This window comes from Pelophylax lessonae (assembly GCF_965119305.1).
Source record: "Pelophylax lessonae genome assembly, chromosome: 6".
NCBI lineage: Eukaryota > Metazoa > Chordata > Amphibia > Anura > Ranidae > Pelophylax > Pelophylax lessonae.
Genome location: NC_138773.1, coordinates 204,637,454 through 204,655,414, shown reverse-complemented (window position 1 = coordinate 204,655,414; position 17,961 = coordinate 204,637,454). Strand labels below are relative to the sequence as shown.

Sequence of the window (17,961 nt, the reverse complement as noted above, 5' to 3'; positions counted from 1 at the left end):
AATTATGGCCAAAAAGTTCAACCTTGGTTTCATCAGACCAGAACACATTTTTCCACATGATTTTGGGAGACTTCAGATTCGTTTTTCCAGGCTTGGATGTTTTTTTCTGTAGGAAAAGGCCTCCGTCTTGCCACTCTAACCCATAGCCCAGACATATGAATAATACAGGAGATTGTTGTCACATGTACCACACAGCCAGTACTTGCCAGATATTCCTGCAGCCCCCTTTATGTCGCTGTAGGCCTCTTGGCAGCCTCCCTGACCAGTTTTCTTCTCCTTGTTTCATCAATTTTGGAGGGACATCCAGTTCTTGATAATGTCACTGTTGTGCAATTTTTCCATGTTATATCTAGTGACTTGGAAATTCTTTTGTAACTTTTTTCTGGCTGACACCTTTAAACAATGAGATCCCTCTGATGCTCTGGAAGCTCTTTGCAGGCCATGGTTTTTGCTGTAGGATGCAACTAGGAAAATGTCAGGAATGACCTACTAGCACAGCTGAACTTTATTTGGGGTTATTTAGAGGCACATTAAAAAAGGCAGGTGTGTACTGACTCCTAACATAAAAGTTTGAATGTTATTGTGTGATTGCTTAATTCTGAACACAGCTAGGGTGTGCACACTTATGCACAACATGTTTTTATTTTTACTCCCCCCCCCCCCCCTAAAAAATTTGAGTTTTTTTTCAATCGAGTTGTACAGTTTATAGGTCACATTAAAGTTGGAAAAAAATTCTGAAATCATTTATGCTGGTGTAATTTGTTTACATCACAGAAACATTTTAAACAGGGGTGTGTAGACTTTTTATATCCACTGTACTTACATTTTTACACAGAACAGAAGTTGAGGGCAAATCTACAGGACACCTGAACTAGTCACAATTTTACCTTCATTTTGGAGAGATTTCCCCTTACTTTCTGTAGTGTCTTAGAGACCAGAAGTGAAGGGAAATCTACCAGAGGATATAAAACATAATAAAAACCCAAATAGGTCTTAACTATTCACAGCTCTATCAAAAACAAAAAATAATAATAGGTTTGCTATGCATACATATAAAAGTGATTGTAAAGTCTCTTTTTTTTTTTTTTTTTTTTTTATTATAAAAACATTTTATACTTCCCTCCTCCGTACAGTGGTTGTGCACAGGGCAGCCCCCATCCTCCTCTTCTCAGGTTCCTGGCTGGAGCGCCTGGCTACTCCCACCTGTTGAGTGCCACCACAACAAGCAGCTTGCTATGAGGGCACCGAGCCGGGGTGCAGCTCCACGTATCCATTCAAACATGGAGCTACCATTCAGCCCCATCCCCCCCCTCTCCTGATTGGCTGAGTTTGAGAGCAGCAGGAGCAAATGGCAGTGCTGCTGTGTTTCAGCCAATCGGGATAGAGGGTACCGGATGGCTGAAGCATTCATTGATATCGCTGGATAGAGAGGGGCTCAGGTAAGTATTCGAGGTGCTGCTGCACACAGAAGTCTTTATCTTAATGCATAGAATGCATTAGGATAAAAAGCCTTCTGACTTTACAACCCCTTTAGGGGCAACTTTAGGGAGAACAAAAGTACCAAATATTTATCCTTAAGAAAACAGAGAATACAGTTCATAAAATCTAGGGAGAACAATACAGAATGTAAGCAATGCGTTCTGTCTCAATTAAAGACTCAAACTACAACCTTTATTGTTACCCTTGTTCATTGGTTCCCAAGCACAACTGTATTGAATCCATGGTTTCCATCTGTGCCACATCCATACCCATTCGTGCCATGCCAGTACGCCTCCGTGCCTCATCAGTGGTAATCCATGCCACATTCATGCCACGTCAGTGCTCATCAATGCCACATCCATGCCATGTCAGTGCCCATCCGTGCCACTACAGTGCCTCACAAAATTGTAATGGGAAGTCAGGAAATGACGGTGCTCCCTGCATGTGGCTAGGCTGTGGGAAAGGGTCACAAATGTGATATCGCCATACTCAGAAGTAGCAGAATGTATTTTATTTTGGGGTGTCATGTTTGCTGTGTGTTAGAAATATCTTAATAAATGGACAACTGTGTAAAAAAAAAAAAAAAAAAAAAAAAAACTTCAAAGAACTTACCATGCCTCTTACTAAATACATTGGAATGTCTACTTTCCAAAAAGGGGTAATTTGGGGGGTATTTGTACTGGCTTTTTAGAGCCGGTTCACACTACCCCGACCAGAAAGTCGCCCCATGAAGGAGCGACTTTGAAGAGACTTGTTAAGAGACTTGTGCACTACTTTGAAGAGACTTAAATGATAGGCGACTTTGTCTGTGGGGAATGCCTGGCTAATCTTTTTCTTCTTCCTGGAAAGTCTGATAAGTTGCTTGAAAATAGATAAGGATCCGACTTAAGAGGCGACTCTCATTGAAGTCTATGTGCACAAGTCAGATACAGGTCGCCTTGAAGTAGTACAGGAACGACTTCAGTAGTGCATATCAAGACGGCTCTCATTTATTTACATTGAATTTGTGATGACAAGAGACTTGGGGCGACTTGAGGGCACACAAGTCGTGTCCCAAGTCGGAGTAGTGTGAACCGGCTCTAAGGGTCTCAAGAAATGAGATAGGCCGTCAGTACATCAGGTGTGATAAATTTTCAATGATTGGCACCATAGCTTGTAGACTTTATAACCTTCACAAAGAACAAAAAATGTATACTTATTTTGGTTATTTTTACTAAAGATATGTAGCAGTATAAATTTTGGCAAAAATTTATGAAGAAAAATGACAACATTTGCAAAATTTTAAAACCGAAAACGATGAAAAATGCATTTTTTTTTTTACAAAATTTTTGGTCTTTTTTCATTTATAGTGCAAAAAAATAAAAAAACCCAATTATGATTAAATACCACCAAAAGAAAGCTCTGTTTGTGTGAAAAAAAAAGGACGAAAATTTTATATGGGTATAGTGTTGCATGACTGAGTAATTGTCATTCAAAATGTGAGAGCACTGAAAGCTGAAAATTGGTCTGATTAGGAAGGGGGTTTAAGTGCCCAGTGGATAAGTGGTCAACATGCATTGTGCTGTGCTTTTCTGCAAAAAAAAAAAAAAAAAAAAAAAAAAAGAAGAAGAACTGGGATTTTTAACTTGTTCATTGATGCATTGACGGACACAGCTCCTTATCTTATTACCCACTGGGTTATACTGCCCCTACAGTAGTAGGACACTAGGGAGTAAAAAGCTTGACTACGCCTATGGGGCAGTCACAGCGGGTATACTGCCACTCTCTGCTATAGGCACTATGTTTTGTTACAAGCAGTGTCAGAAGAAAGCCAACTCAAGAGGGGTGGGTGCTGTGTATGTCAATGATCAGAGAAATGGATTTTATGGCAAGTCAAAAATTCAATTTTCTCCTTCATTCATTGACGGACACAGCTCCGTATCTTCTTGACCATTGGGACGTCCCAAAGCGGTGTCAAAACATGAGGCGTTGGAACAGCATAAACAAATTCCCAAGGCTAAACCGTGGCCAACCAGGTAACATGGAGCTCAACCATAAACAACTGGAGCTCACCTGAAAAAAACAATACACCCTTCAAAAGGACCAGGTCCTCTAAACAGCAGCCTGCAAAAACTTACAGCCAAAAGAAGCATCCGCAGATGCCAACACATCCACCTTCTAAAAAACTTTGTGAAAATGTGCAGACGACCAATGTGGCCACCTTGCAAACCTGCAACACTGACGTCTGATGACGCAAAGCCCAGGAGGCACTGAGCGCAAGAGTAGAGTGCGCCTTGACAGGGAAAGGAGGAACGACTAAGCGGTAGATTCCGTGAAACGTGTCAACCGCCGTGCTTTTTTCCATGTCTCCGACTGCTGTGGTCACATATTGGATGTGTTTTTATTTTTGGAATTCAATAAAATTTGGACTTTTATGATTTGCATCTCCACCCAGTTGTGCGGCTCCTTGTTTCCTCCCATTGTTAGGGAAAGGAGGAACCTGACCCCTGAATCAACGTCTGTCTGATCCATCTGGAAATTGGCGCAGAGGAAGCGGACAACCCTTTCCGAGGCCCATCCGTGAGCACAAATAGGGACTTCCTAAAAGACTCCATAGCTGCCAGGTACACCCCGATTGCCCGAACCACATCCAGGAAATGCAAGGCAAATTCCTTAGGATGTTTAGGCCTGGGACATAGAAAAGGCAAAACAATGCCTTCATTCAAATGGAAAGCAGACGACCTTTGGAAGGAACGACGGACAGGGACAAAGAACCACCTCATCTTTGAACCACCAGGTAAGGTGAACGACAAGGTAATGGTGCCAGCTCCAAACCCCCTGCGTGCAGCTGTAATAGCCACCAAAAAGGCCACCTTCTGGGACAACGTAGGCAGGGTAACCTCCCAAATATTTTCGAAGGGAGGTTTCTGGAGGAGAACGGACAACCAAATAGGAGGTCCAATGGCGGCAAGGAGACCACACTGGAGGAGCCAAAATGTCAAACTCCCTGGATAAAAAGATACAAAGGAATGTGTGGTCAATGGACGTTGAAAGAAAACCGCCAAGGCTGAAACCTGGCCATTGATGGTACTCCTCAACCCCTCATTGGAGAAAAAGGGGGAACCCCAAGAGACTCACACCCCGCAATGTACCTCCTCCAAGTACGATTGTAGATTTTTTAGCCTTTAACAGTGTAGGAATTACTGATTCAGACAAACCTCTATCCTTCAGCACCTGGCTTTTAACAGCCAAGCCGTTAAAGCCAGCAACTGTAAAGCAGGATGGAAAATTGGCCCTAGGGACAGCAGACCTTCCCTGAGAGCAAGTCTTCAAGTAACATCGGCGACCAGCCGTACCAGATCAGCATACCAAGACTGAGGAGGCCAGTCCAGAGCCATTAGAATGTGTCTGTTGCGTCAGCCAGAAGATCCAGAGACCGTGCCACAAATCTCTTTACCTTCCTTGGAATGTGTACGGCAGAGGGGCTGGAATGAATCGGTCTGCCAACCCTCGAATTCAGGTTACTTCCCAAGCCGCCAGGAGACTTCTTGTGCCCCCCAGGGATTGACAGACCACGGCTGAGGCATTATCCAATTGAATTTGTACCGGACACCCCTGTAGACAAATTGTCCAAAGATCCAGACAAAGTCTGAATCGCTCGGAGCTCCAGTACATTAAATCGGCAATCTGGACTCTTCCAGAGTCCAGACCCCCTGAGCACAATCTGTGACAAGGACGCCTCCCCATCCGGACAGGTTGGCATCCGTGGGGGACAACCGTCCAGTACAGGGGGGGGGGGGGGGGAGAATTATTTTCCATGTCAAAGTGCTGAAGAACGAAGTCATCTCTCGAGACCGTGGATTCTTGTCCAATTTCACCAGAATCTTTCTCCAGAGATCTCACATGGAACTGTGCAAACGGAACTGCCTCGAAGGTTGACACTATCAGGCCCAGCACCCACATGCAAGCCCGGAGGGATGACAGTCAGCTTGACAAGAGTAGATCGCACAGTAATCTACTCTTGTCAAGTTTTCCATCAGAGCAGTTGGAGGCTCCACTGGCAGAAAAACATCGCCCAGGTACCCCAGTACCGCGATCCCCCGCTGATGTAACAATGCTAGCACCAGGACCAACACTTTTGTGAAGACCTGAGGAACTGAGGCAAAAACCAAAGGGTAACGCCACAAACTTATAATGCCCCTCGCCCATGGCAAAGAGGAGGAAATGCTGGTGACAGGCACATCATATTAGAATGTGAAGGTAGGCGTCCTTGAGTTTGATAGAAGCCCTGATGTAGGGACGCCACTACCGTGCGAATGGACTCCATTTAGAACTTCTGTACCCTCACAAAGCTGATAAGCGCCTTGAAGTCAAGAATTGGATGTACCTTGCCTTTCTTCCTGGGAACTGTAAAGAGGTTTGAGTAAAACCCCTGTAAACATTCAGAAGTCGGAACCAGAAAAATCACCCCTTGAAGTAACAAGTCTTGCACTGCCCCAAAGAGAGCCCCGTAAGCGATCTGGGGACCGAAAATTGATCTTGTAGTCGGACCGAATTACTTCATGGACCCACAGGTCCACGAGGGCACCCCTTCATGTAGAAGAAGCCTTGTCTGCAGGTCTGAAGAGCTCACTCATGGCTTGCCAGACCAGGTTCCCTTGGAACCTCCGGTGGAGGCCCTGAAGAGCTTTGATCCCTTGTCTTCGAGACCCTGAGGGACGAAAAGGCCACTTATGAGCCGAGAAGAAAGGCCCACGCTGGCTCCTTGCCCTTGATAGCCTGCGGTAGAAGAGTTCTCTTCCCCCTTGTGAGACCCTTAACCACTTCTGGACCGGAAGGATTTGCCCCCTTAATGACCAGGTCAAATTTTGCAATTCGGCACTGCGTTACTTTGACAATTGCACGGTCGTGCGATGCTGTACCTAAATAAAATTTATGTCCTTTTTTTCCCACACATAGAGCTTTCTTTTGGTGGTATTTGATTACCTGTGCGATTTTTATTTTTTGCGTTATATACACAAATAAGGGCGACAATTCTGGAAAAAAAAAAAAAGAAATAATATTTTTCACACATTCTGCTATATAAAACTTTCCCAAAAAAACAAATCGCAATCAGCGTATTTTGATTGGTTTTCGCAAAAGTTATTGCGTCTACTAACTACGGGAAAGATTTAGGTCATTGTTATTTTTTTTTTAAACTAGTAAATGGCGGCAATCTGCGATCTTTTGCGGGACTGCGACATTGCAGCGAACAAATCGGACCCCGACTGACATTTTTGACACTTTTGGGGGGGACCAGTGACATTACTACAGTAATCAGTGCTAAAAATATGCACTGTTACTGTAATAATGACACTAGCAGGGAAGGGGTTAACACAGTAAGTGATCAAGGGGTTAAATGTGTACATAGGGGCGTGTTTTAACTGTGGGGGGCGTGGCTTGTGAAATGATCACAGAGACCTGTGATCCAATATAGCAGGATCACAGGGGCTCTGATCATTCCAGAGAGAAGAGTGGTCAGCTGTGTTTACACCAGCTACCCGTCTTTCTCTCTGTGGGAAACGATCGCGGGTGTCAGACGGCAATTTGAAGCCGCCTGCCCCGTGCATTGGGATCCCCCGCTGCCGATCGGGGGCAGGAGCACACCGGCGGCACGCTTACCCCCTAGCTGCAGGTGCGTGACCGACGTATACATACGGCAGTTCGCGCAGGAGCGGCTGCCTACCGCAGTATAACTGCGGCGGGCGGTCGTTAAGCGGTTAATGGCATCCAAGGAAGCTCCAAACAGACTATCCCCTTAAAGGGGGAGATCAGATAAGGCCTTCTTAGAAGTCTGGTTCATAGACCAGCATTCCAGCCAGACAATACACCTAACTACCACTGCTGATACATACAGCCTAGAATCAAAGGAGCCGCATCCAAAGAGGCACCACAGATAAAAAAAACTGTAGCCCCTGGACCAACTGATCCGCAAGCTTCGCAAAGGCAGGGGAGAGTGGTCTCCAGGTCCCGGCGTCAAAGTTTAGTCCACTCGGTCAGAATTTGCAACACTAGGGCAATAGTAAATACCGGCCTAAGTGCCGAACCAGCCACTGAACATATGGCGGGCCAGAGCCTCCGCCCTCCTATCAGCCGAATCTTTAAAAGCCGGGGACTCCTCAACCAGAATAAAAAAGGTATTTTTTTTAACCTGGAAACCGACGAGTCCACCACAGGTGAGACTGTCCACTTTTTAAGCAGCGAATAGAAGGATATCACATAGCAAAAACGCTTAGAGACCACAAAAGTGCATTTTGGACAACCCCACTGTTTTGTGACAATGTTAGAGGAAAAGGGGGACACCCTCGTCGCTTTGGAGGGCCTGTGGGTACCAAAAGGGATCGGCGCCTCCAATACAACATCAGCCGCATCTTCCATTTTTAAAAGTTTTAGGCACTTATACAATCAGTGCATTCACCAACGCCTTTTCATGCGTGCTAGAGGAGCAGTGGCATCATCCTCACTATCTGAGCACTCAGGGTGCGTGGACGCAGACCCAGCAGGGTGACTCGCATCCGCGGCGGACGGAACAGATTCAGGAACTGATGAGACAGATGAGGTAGATGAGGCAGGGGCGCGCTATATACAGTGCCTTGCGAAAGTACTTTGACCTTTTGCCACATTTCAGGCTTCAGACCTAAAGATATAAAACTGTAATTTTTTTGTGAAGAAACAACAACAAGTGGGACACAATCATGAAGTGGAACTAAATTTATCGGATATTTCAAACTTTAACAAACAAAAAAAACTGAAAAATTGGGCGTGCAAAATTATTCAGCCCCTTTACTTTCAGTGCAGCAAACTCTCTCCAGAAGTTCAGTGAGGATCTCTTAATGATCCAATGTTGACCTAAATGACTAATGATGATAAATAGAATCCAGCTGTGTGTAATCAAATCTCTGTATAAATGCACCTGCACTGTCAGTCTCAGAGGTCCGTTTAAAGAGCAGAGAGCATCATGAAGAACAAGGAACACACCAGGCAGGCCCGAGATACTGTTGTGGAGAAGTTTAAAGCCGGATTTAGATACAAAAAGGATTTCCCAAGCTTTAAACATCCCAAGGAGCACTGTGCAAGCGATAATATTGAAATGGGAGTATCAGACTACTGCAAATCTACGAAGACCTGGTTGTCCCTCTAAACTTTCAGCTCATAAAGAGAAGACTGATCAGAGATGCAGCCAAGAGGCCCATGATCACTCTGGATGAACTGCAGAGATCTACAGCTGAGGTGGGAGACTCTGTCCATAGGACAATCAGTCGTATACTGCACAAATCTGGCCTTTATGGAAGAGTGGCAAGAAGAAAGCCATTTCTTAAAGATATCCATATAAAGTGTTGTTTCAAGTTTGTCACAAGCCACCTGGGAGACACACCAAACATGTGGAAGAAGGTGCTCTGGACAGATGAAACCAAAATCGAACTTTTTGGAAACAATGCAAAATGTTATGTTTGGCGTAAAAGCAACACAGCTCATCACCCTGAACACACCATCCCCACTGTCAAACATGGTGGTGGCAATATCATGGTTTGGACCCGCTTTTCTTCAGCAGCGACAGGGAAGATGGTTAAGATTGATGGGAAGATGGATGGAGCCAAATACAGGACCATTCTGGAAGAAAACCTGATGGAGTCTGCAAAAGACCTAAATCTGGGACAGAGATTTGTCTTCCAACAAGACAATGATCCAAAACAAAGCAAAATCTACAATGGAATGGTTCACAAATAAACATATCCAGGTGTTAGAATGGCCAAGTAAAAGTCCAGACCTGAATCCAATGGAGAATCTGTGGAAAGAACTGAAAACTGCTGTTCACAAATGCTCTCCATCCAACCTCACTGAGCTCGAGCTGTTTTGCAAGGAGGAATGGGCAAAAATTTCATTCTCTCGATGTGCAAAACTGATAGAGACATACCCCAATCGACTTACAGCTATAATCGCAGCAAAAGGTGGCGCTACAAAGTATTAACTTAAGGGGGCTGAATAATTTTGCACGCCCAATTTTTCAGTTTTTTATTTGTTAAAAAAGTTTGAACTATCCAATAAATTTCGTTCCACTTCATGATTGTGTCCCACTTGTTGATTCTTCACAAAAAATTATAGTTTTATATCTATGTTTGAAGCCTGAAATGTGGCAAAAGGTCAAAAAGTTCAAGGGGGCCGAATACTTTCGCAAGGCAATGTACTAAGCTCACCCGGAAAACAATCAGAAAAGGGCCACCGACTGTTATCCCATAAAGGGGACGTCGACCAAGGGCCCACGAATGGACACCACAAAAAACAAGGGTTGCCCTCCAAAACCCTCCATAGAGGCCCTCATAATAGGAAAACCTACAGTGACCACCTAAATTTTAGAGGGGCTGGAGGGAAGGGGGGGAACCCAAGGGGCCCACGTCCACCCCAAAACCCTCCAGGGGAAGATGGGGGGGGGGGGGACAGCAACTTACTATAAAGTAAATAGGGTGGGCACCGCTCCTGACAGACCACCGCTCCATCGGAATGGGGGGGGGGGGGCTGTCAGCCAGGAGGAATGCTGCGACTGCCCCATAGGCGTAGTCAATCTTTTTCCTGCCTACTGTCCTACTCCTGTAGGGGGCAGTATAATCCAATGATCAAGAAGATAAGAAGCTGTGTCTCAATGAACGAAAGAGAATTATGCACATTTATTGTATTATCATCTGTAATACCCAATACTTATCTTTAAAATTACTTATCATGGAGTATAGCGTAAGGCTTGTATTTATAAACCTCTGGTTATATGTAGGCTAGCATTAGGTTATTGGGACACTGGCTAAAACTTGCTAGGAGTTCCGAACCACATTATAGCAGCCAGCCCACTCCAGGTGTGAAGTCACATTCTGCCTAGTGTCCCACAGTGGCTCTCCTCCCTTCCTGGGATAGTGGGCTTGGTTTCCTGACAGCAAGTTGTTTGCTGTCACAAGCGGCTCTTCTGGTGGACAGTTTCCAGCCAATGTGGCATGGCTGCAGATAAGCTCTCACTCCCGCAGTGACGTCAGACGCCGTGGGAGTGGAGAGGGTGTATAAATGCCGGCGCAACATGGTCAGTATTACACTAGACCACCGGGGAACGACATATGCGTTTGAAGATTTCTGCGGTAATGGAACATTTTTTCTTCTTACTACTCTACGGATTCCTTTTGGGCTTAGATATGCTGACTAAATTACCTCGTGCTTTTTGCCCCTCTTTCTCTCTTGTGCAGCATTGTTTTGGAGCACACCATTGGGAAAGTTTTTTGCAATTTGGCGTCCGATCACATATCAGTGTGGATGGAACTCCATGTGTTCAATATTGCCTCATAAGGGTAAATATTCTTGGTCATTTTTCCACTAGCATATTTCTTACAATTTGAGGTGTACCTATACACCATATATATATATATATATATATATATATATATATATATATATTTCTTTTGTCTCTCTTAAAGGGATACTTCTTCCTGGGGATTTATATGGGATAGTCTTTGCTCTCCCTCCCCGCTTTTGATATTGGAATACCCTTGAAGTATATTTCATTGCTAATTCAGAATAGGTAAATATATTCCCATTCAAGAATGTGATATTTACAAGTCACAAAAAATGGATTTTTGTAAAATCTTACCGTAAAATCCTTTTCTCTTAGCTCATCGACAGACGTAGTCCTCGGTGATACACCACCTTCGGGTTATGTTACCTCCGCAGGAGCAGGACTAGACAGGAAATTAAAAAGCTCTGGCCACACCCTAGGGGCAGTCCCAGAGGGTATATCCTCTCTCTCTCTGCCTCAGCAAATCAGTTATGTGAAAAAGCAGTGCTTAGAGAATTTAACCCAACCCAACTCCAAAACAGAGGGGCGGGGACTACGTCTGTCGATGAGCTAAGAGAAAAGGATTTTACGGTAAGATTTTACAAAAATCCATTTTTCTCTAGCGCTCATCGACAGACGTAGTCCTCGGTGATACACCACCTTCGGGACGTCCCAGAGCAGTATCACAACTGAGGGGTGGGAAAATGGAAATCAAATCCCAATCTAGAAGGCCCAACCGGTGCCAACTAGAAGTTTACAATGCTCATCCTTTATGATGAGACTCAACAAAAAAGGAGAAAACAAAATTTTTTTTTTTTTTTCAAACAAAAAATTGCGGCCTGCAAAACCTTGCGGCCAAATGAGGCATCCGCCGATGCCGTCACATCAATTTTATAGAATTTTGTAAAGGTATGTACCGACGACCAGGTGGCCGCCTTACATACCTGGACCACTGACGCCTGATGGCGAAAGGCCCAGGAAGTACTGAGCGCTCGAGTGGAGTGCGCCCTAACAGGGAACGGAGGACTCTGACCCTTAATAGAATAAGCCTGTACCACCGTTTGTCTAATCCATTTGGCAATGGTCGCGGCAGATGCAGGCAAACCCTTTCTGGGGCCATCCGTGATCACAAAAAGTGAATCCGTCTTACGGAATGATTCCGTAGATTTCAGGTATACCCCGATTGCCCGAACCACATCTAAGGAATGCAACGCATGTTCCCAATGATGCTTGGGCTGAGGACACAAGGAAGGTAGTACAATATCTTCATTCAGATGAAAATCTGAAACCACCTTGGGAAGAAAAGATGGCTTAGGATGAAGTACTACCTTATCCCTATGAATCACTAGGTATGGTGACTGGCATGATAATGCAGCCAGTTCTGACACCCTGCGAGCAGAAGTAATAGCCACCAAGAAGGCCACCTTCTGGGATAGAGTAAGCAAGGGAATCTCCCTGATGTTTTCAAAAGGAGGTTTCTGTAGAACCGACAAAACCAAATTAAGATCCCAGGGCGGTAAGGGCGCGCGGACTGGAGGAGCCAGGTGCCGCACCCCCTGGATGAAATTCCGCACCAAGGATTTGGTAGCTAAAGGCTTCTGAAAGAAGATTGCTAATGCTGAAACTTGACCCTTGATGGTGCTCAAGGCTAGCTTCTGCTCAACCCCTTGTTGCAAAAAAGCCAATATTCGAGTCACCGAATAGGTACGTGGAGGAAATCCTAAAGATTCGCACCACGCAATATAAGTCTTCCATGTGTGATAATAGACTTTGCTGGAAGTCGCTTTCCTTGCTTTAATAAGGGTAGGAATGACTGAAGTAGACAAACCTCTGTCCTTCAGTACTTGGGTCTCAATGGCCAGGCCATTAAAACCAGCGACTGTAAAGCACGAAGGTAAATTGGTCCTTGAGACCACAGACACTCCCTGAGACGAAGTTCCCACGGAACGTCTGCGACTAACATGTCCAAGTCGGCCAGGCCGGCTTGAGGAGGCCAGCCTAGAATTTCTAGGACCACTGGCGCTGATTGGATCTGAACCAGGCGTCCCTAGAGCTATCTGGCCCCGACCATCCGAGAAAGTCTGGTCGTTTTCTGTTCCCACACATTTATCAAATACCTGATAGTTATCAGGAAAGGTGATCTTTTCTGGTTGAACCTCAGGGACCGAAGTCACCCGACTAGAGGCTACTTGGCCTATCTGGTCAACCAGATCCGATTCCTGTGAGGTATCGGGACTACTGGAGGAGTCTTGCCTTTCCCGCTAGTACCAGCCGGGCGCCCTTTATGGGCGGTAAAGAAAGGTCCTCGCTTGTTGCGAGGTCCCTTAGCTTTTGCAGCCTGTGGCAAAAAAGTGCTCTTGCCCCCAGTGGCATCCTTAATGATTTCATCTAGGTTGGCTCCAAATAGACGATTCCCCTGAAAGGGGAGATTGGTCAAGGTCTTTTTGGAACCTAGGTCAGCTGACCAGCATTTTAACCACAGCACACGTCTGAGGATCACTGCTAACTTAGATGCATGCCCTAATAAGGGAGTAGTGTCCAAGGCTGCGTCACAGATAAACCGTAGCCCTTGTATGATCTGTTCCATCAAATCAGATGTCTCCTGGGGAATATCTTTTCCCCTAAGATCTTGGCGTACCATTTTCGCCCATTCCGTAAGTGTCTGGGAAACTAGACCAATAACGATTACTGGTCTAAATGCTGACCCTATCAGAGAAAAGATCCTTAAAGGACGAAGTGTCCTACACTGGAATAACCGTGGCTTTATTCAGCCTGGAAATAGGCGGATCCACGACTGGTGGTACCGTCCATTTCTTAATGATGGATTCCTCAAACGGATAGCGTCTAGCAATACGCTTGGAAATAGTAAAGGTACGTTTAGAATGCTCCCATTCTCCTTTAATCTGATTACCAAAACATTTAGGTACAGGAAAAGCCTTCGCCGTCTTGATGGGCTTATTAGTCCCAAAAGGCCTCTCTGTTTCAGTTGCCTCTGCCGGTAAAGCCTCAAGTTTTAAGGTTTCTTGCACTGCCACAACTAGTGCGTCCACCAATGCTTCTTCCTGAATAATAGCAGGAGAAGAAGCGTCCTCCTCACTGTCTGAGGGGGCTTTACCTGGGATAACAGCCCTTGCAGAGGAACCTGCAACTGCCGTGACCATCTCTGAATCTGAGTCAGAGGTGTCAGATGGTATAGGGGTAGGCGGGGGTCGCTTCCTTGACCCCCGTCCCTGACAGGCCGCCTCCACCCGAGCCACCATAGACTCCAAAATTGCTGTAAATGACTCTATACTCTGTGCACCGGCGGGTCCCGAGGCCCCCTCGAGGGAAACAGGTGGAAGAATATGTGTGGCAGGGTCCATAATAACTCCAGTTACTTCCTGGATAATATAATTCAAAAGTAAAGAAAAAAACTTTTTTTTTTTTTTTTTGACCCCCGGCGCCACAAAAAAGCCCCTTAGTGTTACCTGCTTAGGGATCCCTATCGATCGAGAGAGAGAGAGATAGACCCCCAGGCTCACCACTTGATGCTCAGAGTTAAACTGCAACAGCTTACAGCGCTGTCTTGACAAACAGGAAGTCGTTTGGCTGGCTGCCCAGGAAGAAAGGAGGCGGCTCCGCCCCTCTGCACGCCTTCCGGCGCCTCCCCCAAGCTCCACGAGGTGTAGGATCACCTCAAACATGGCCGCCCCCATGCTGGAGACACGAGGCTACGCCAAAATGGCGGCTCGTGCGATCCTGCAAGAAAAAATGGCGGCGGCCTGCTGAATGGCGGTGTGCTGCAGGGCACACAACACTGTCTCTGCCTGGGGATATGGCGTGGTTGGCGGTATCGGCCCCTGGCGGACCGCATGGCCGTTCGGGAGGCCTGCTAATAGCTGGAGATCTGATTTGGAAGGCAGTCTACATGTCCGTGGCTTCTGACTGGTAGGTAGCTTATACTAAACCCATAAGATTCCCAGAATGCCACAGATTACATCTTTTAAACATGTATACAATAGATTGTTAGCTCCCAAACCAAGCCTCCTGGCTTTTTGTACACAAAAAATCACACTCAAAGTAGGAGGATCTGTGACATGTTATAGGACAGAAAGGACTCTTTCTTACCATACAGAGAGGGGCCCGCGTTCACCACAAAACCCGTCAGGGGGAAAGGGGGAACATACTACTCACCATACCGGAACCAGGCGGGCACCAACTCCTGACAGTACCCCTCTCCACCGGGGCGGGAGGGCTGTCGACCGATACGAACGCCGTGACTCATGGTCTTTGGCGTTTCAGCGAGACGTTTAACTCGCGGGTTCAGTCCTTTTAACGGGACTTTGTCGCGGCCGACCCAGCGCGGAGCTATGGCCTGCACGCGCTCGTAGGCTGAACTGGGGTGACCACCGGATCTCAACATCCAGCCCGTCGCCCAGTTCAGCTTTCTTGCTTGAAGATCTCACAGGAACACTGGAGAAAAAGCTGTCTAAAAAAATCCTTTAAGAAAAAATTCTTGCCAGGACCTAAGATCCCAGCAAGGTGTCTAGGTCCTTACTCCTAACTAGACAGAAAATAACTGATTTGCTGAGGCAGAGAGAGAGAGGATATACCCTCTGGGACTGCCCCTAGGGTGTGGCCAGAGCTTTTTAATTTCCTGTCTAGTCCTGCTCCTGCGGAGGTAACATAACCCGAAGGTGGTGTATCACCGAGGACTACGTCTGTCGATGAGCGCTAGAGAAACCTATATTGTTTTTAATGTATTCCTATATTGCAGTCTCTCATTCTCAATACGTATTATCCTTGGCTTGGCTATCACCCTCTCTATGGGTCAACTTTAAGGGGCTAGATGTCTCAGTTCCTCCCTCCTCATTCACCTGGTCTCCGGCGCCTACGTTGTGTTCACCTCCGGCAAAAGAAAGGGGTCAGGTTTTTATAAAAAGGTACCTTATGTATGAGGGCATCAAATTTAGGACCTTTTGGTTTATGCCCCAGTAGTTATTCCTTTGTTCTATTGTTTATGTTCTTTTTTTCTGTAATTTAGAATCTCAAGAAATATCTGGCAAAACTCCTGAAGAAGCTATTATGAAGATGGCGAAACATGTAGAGTTGATATTTTTGAGTGCATTCCTTTGCTTTTAACATTTTATCTAATGTCCTGTCTTGTTCCTTTTCCTTTGAGTAATAAAAGGTTCAATTTTTGAGAATTCAGATTTTTCTCCATCATTTGCACCTTTAAAGTCCCAATTTGCCCCCCTCATTGTAGTTACCATTTATCATAGGGATGTGGTGCTTTTTATTCTATCTCTAGCAATATTTTCAAAAATTACGATTAGGGATTACATTTCCCATTTCCCCTGTATTGCTGGAGAAAAATGTGTATTCAATCCTTTAATTAAGTTTACTTAATTTCTTGTTCAGTATAACATATGTACTATATTTTTTCTATAAAGTATTATTGCTTATAGACATTTTCTAGCTACGTTTTAGTGGTGTTGTGACTTAGAAACCCCTTCCACAATATCCTAGACCCATTATAACATGGACGGCTATTGTGGAAGAGATTTCGATGGATTAATGGACAAGTTCCATCAAGCTCAAAGCTCCTCAGTAGGGGGAATCACTCTTGACCACTTCTTTTTGAGATTGCGCAGATTATTGGAAAAAAAATCCAAGATATTTTGGAACAAAAAATATTTTCTAAAATAGATTGATGAAAAGCTGGTCCCTTGGGGACTAAGGATTCAGATTTTTCCTTTAATCAAAACAGTCAATGCAGAGTTGAAAAGTGAATGGGAAATGAATTTGCATTCCTGTTCCTTGAAAATGATGAATTTATTATGTTCACAGTATGCAAAAGATTTGGATAATGTGAACAACGATATAAAACAACTTTTTCTTGATAGTGCATTGTTACTGAACGATCCCTCTTTTTCCCAGAGAGAAATTAAAATGCAAAAACAATTAGAATCATTTGTAGGCAATTTAATAAAAACAAAAGAAAAAAGTTTGCCAGAGATAAGCAAGCATACCAACAAGATGAAGCTTACCACTGGACAAGAGAAAGAAATAATAAACGAACATTAAAAAATCCTCATTCAAGTTCTTTTCATTCACAAACGCACACAAATGATGTTAGCGATTCAGACCTGTCGTCTCAATCATCTACTTCATCATCACATGCCAAGTCCCAGCACTACACCAATCCTAATGGTCCTCACAAACGAAAAATAGAGGGTAAAAGAAATCCCAATATGTCCTCTAAACGCACCCCCTTATTCCCTCCTGAATATCACCAATCACTTCCTCAAACCCCTTCTCAATTTTCACAAAATCTTGGGGATGTAACTATTGAAAATTCTATAGTCACCCCAAGTCCCAACACCACTTCTTCCTCAAAAATGAGTCACAGCACAGTGGTGAACAATGAAGTTCGCACGGCACCCATTTTTCAGCCCACCAAGTGCTAACCCAGTTAGCAACCATCCCTGGAGCCTCAGAGTTCGGACCCTGACGCTCTGAAAGTTATAAATTTATCCAGCAAAACACTTAATGAAATTCAAATACAGGTTTTGTCCCTTGGTCTAACTTATTGTCCTACTCAAAAAATTGATACTTTCGAGTTAAGGATGTTCATCTGTTTAAGCGCAGACTGATGTTTAAAGTAATTTATGATAAAAATAATCACCCCTCTGATCAACTTAGTCAGTCTCACTGTCAGCCTGCACAGGACCATGAACTTTCTTTGGCTGAGATGCAGGCACTCAGTGATTTGATGGAGCTCTGGGAAGAGGGAGAATCGTCAGTTTGGCCTTTCAATGAGGAGCCAACTCCTCCGCTGGATACTCTAGAGGCCCCTGAAGTGGATGCTATATTTCCACCTCCAGCTACTTACAAATCTAAATCACAATTTTTTCCTCTACTGCAATCTAATCCGAATATCTGGGCCTTTACCCAACAAGTGATTAGAGAAATCCAAAAAACTAAGTGGAAAGATTTGAATTCCTCAAATCTGAATGATAGTCAGATTAAGGCCATTCAATCGCTTCAGAACGACCCTTCCCTTACTATCAAGCCTTCAGATCAGGGAGGAAATGTCATTGTAATGGACACAGTTGGATACGAGGCCATGGTCCTAGATATTTTAAACAACAAAGATTGGTATAGAAAAATCTCTG

General features: G+C 44.8%; 1 protein-coding gene across 4 annotated transcripts in view; it reads right to left on the bottom strand.

Annotated features, from left to right (window-relative positions):
* Positions 1-17,961, bottom strand: part of PIKFYVE (phosphoinositide kinase, FYVE-type zinc finger containing) — a 583,956-nt gene that overhangs the window by 511,721 nt on the left and 54,274 nt on the right. The window lies entirely within an intron of this gene.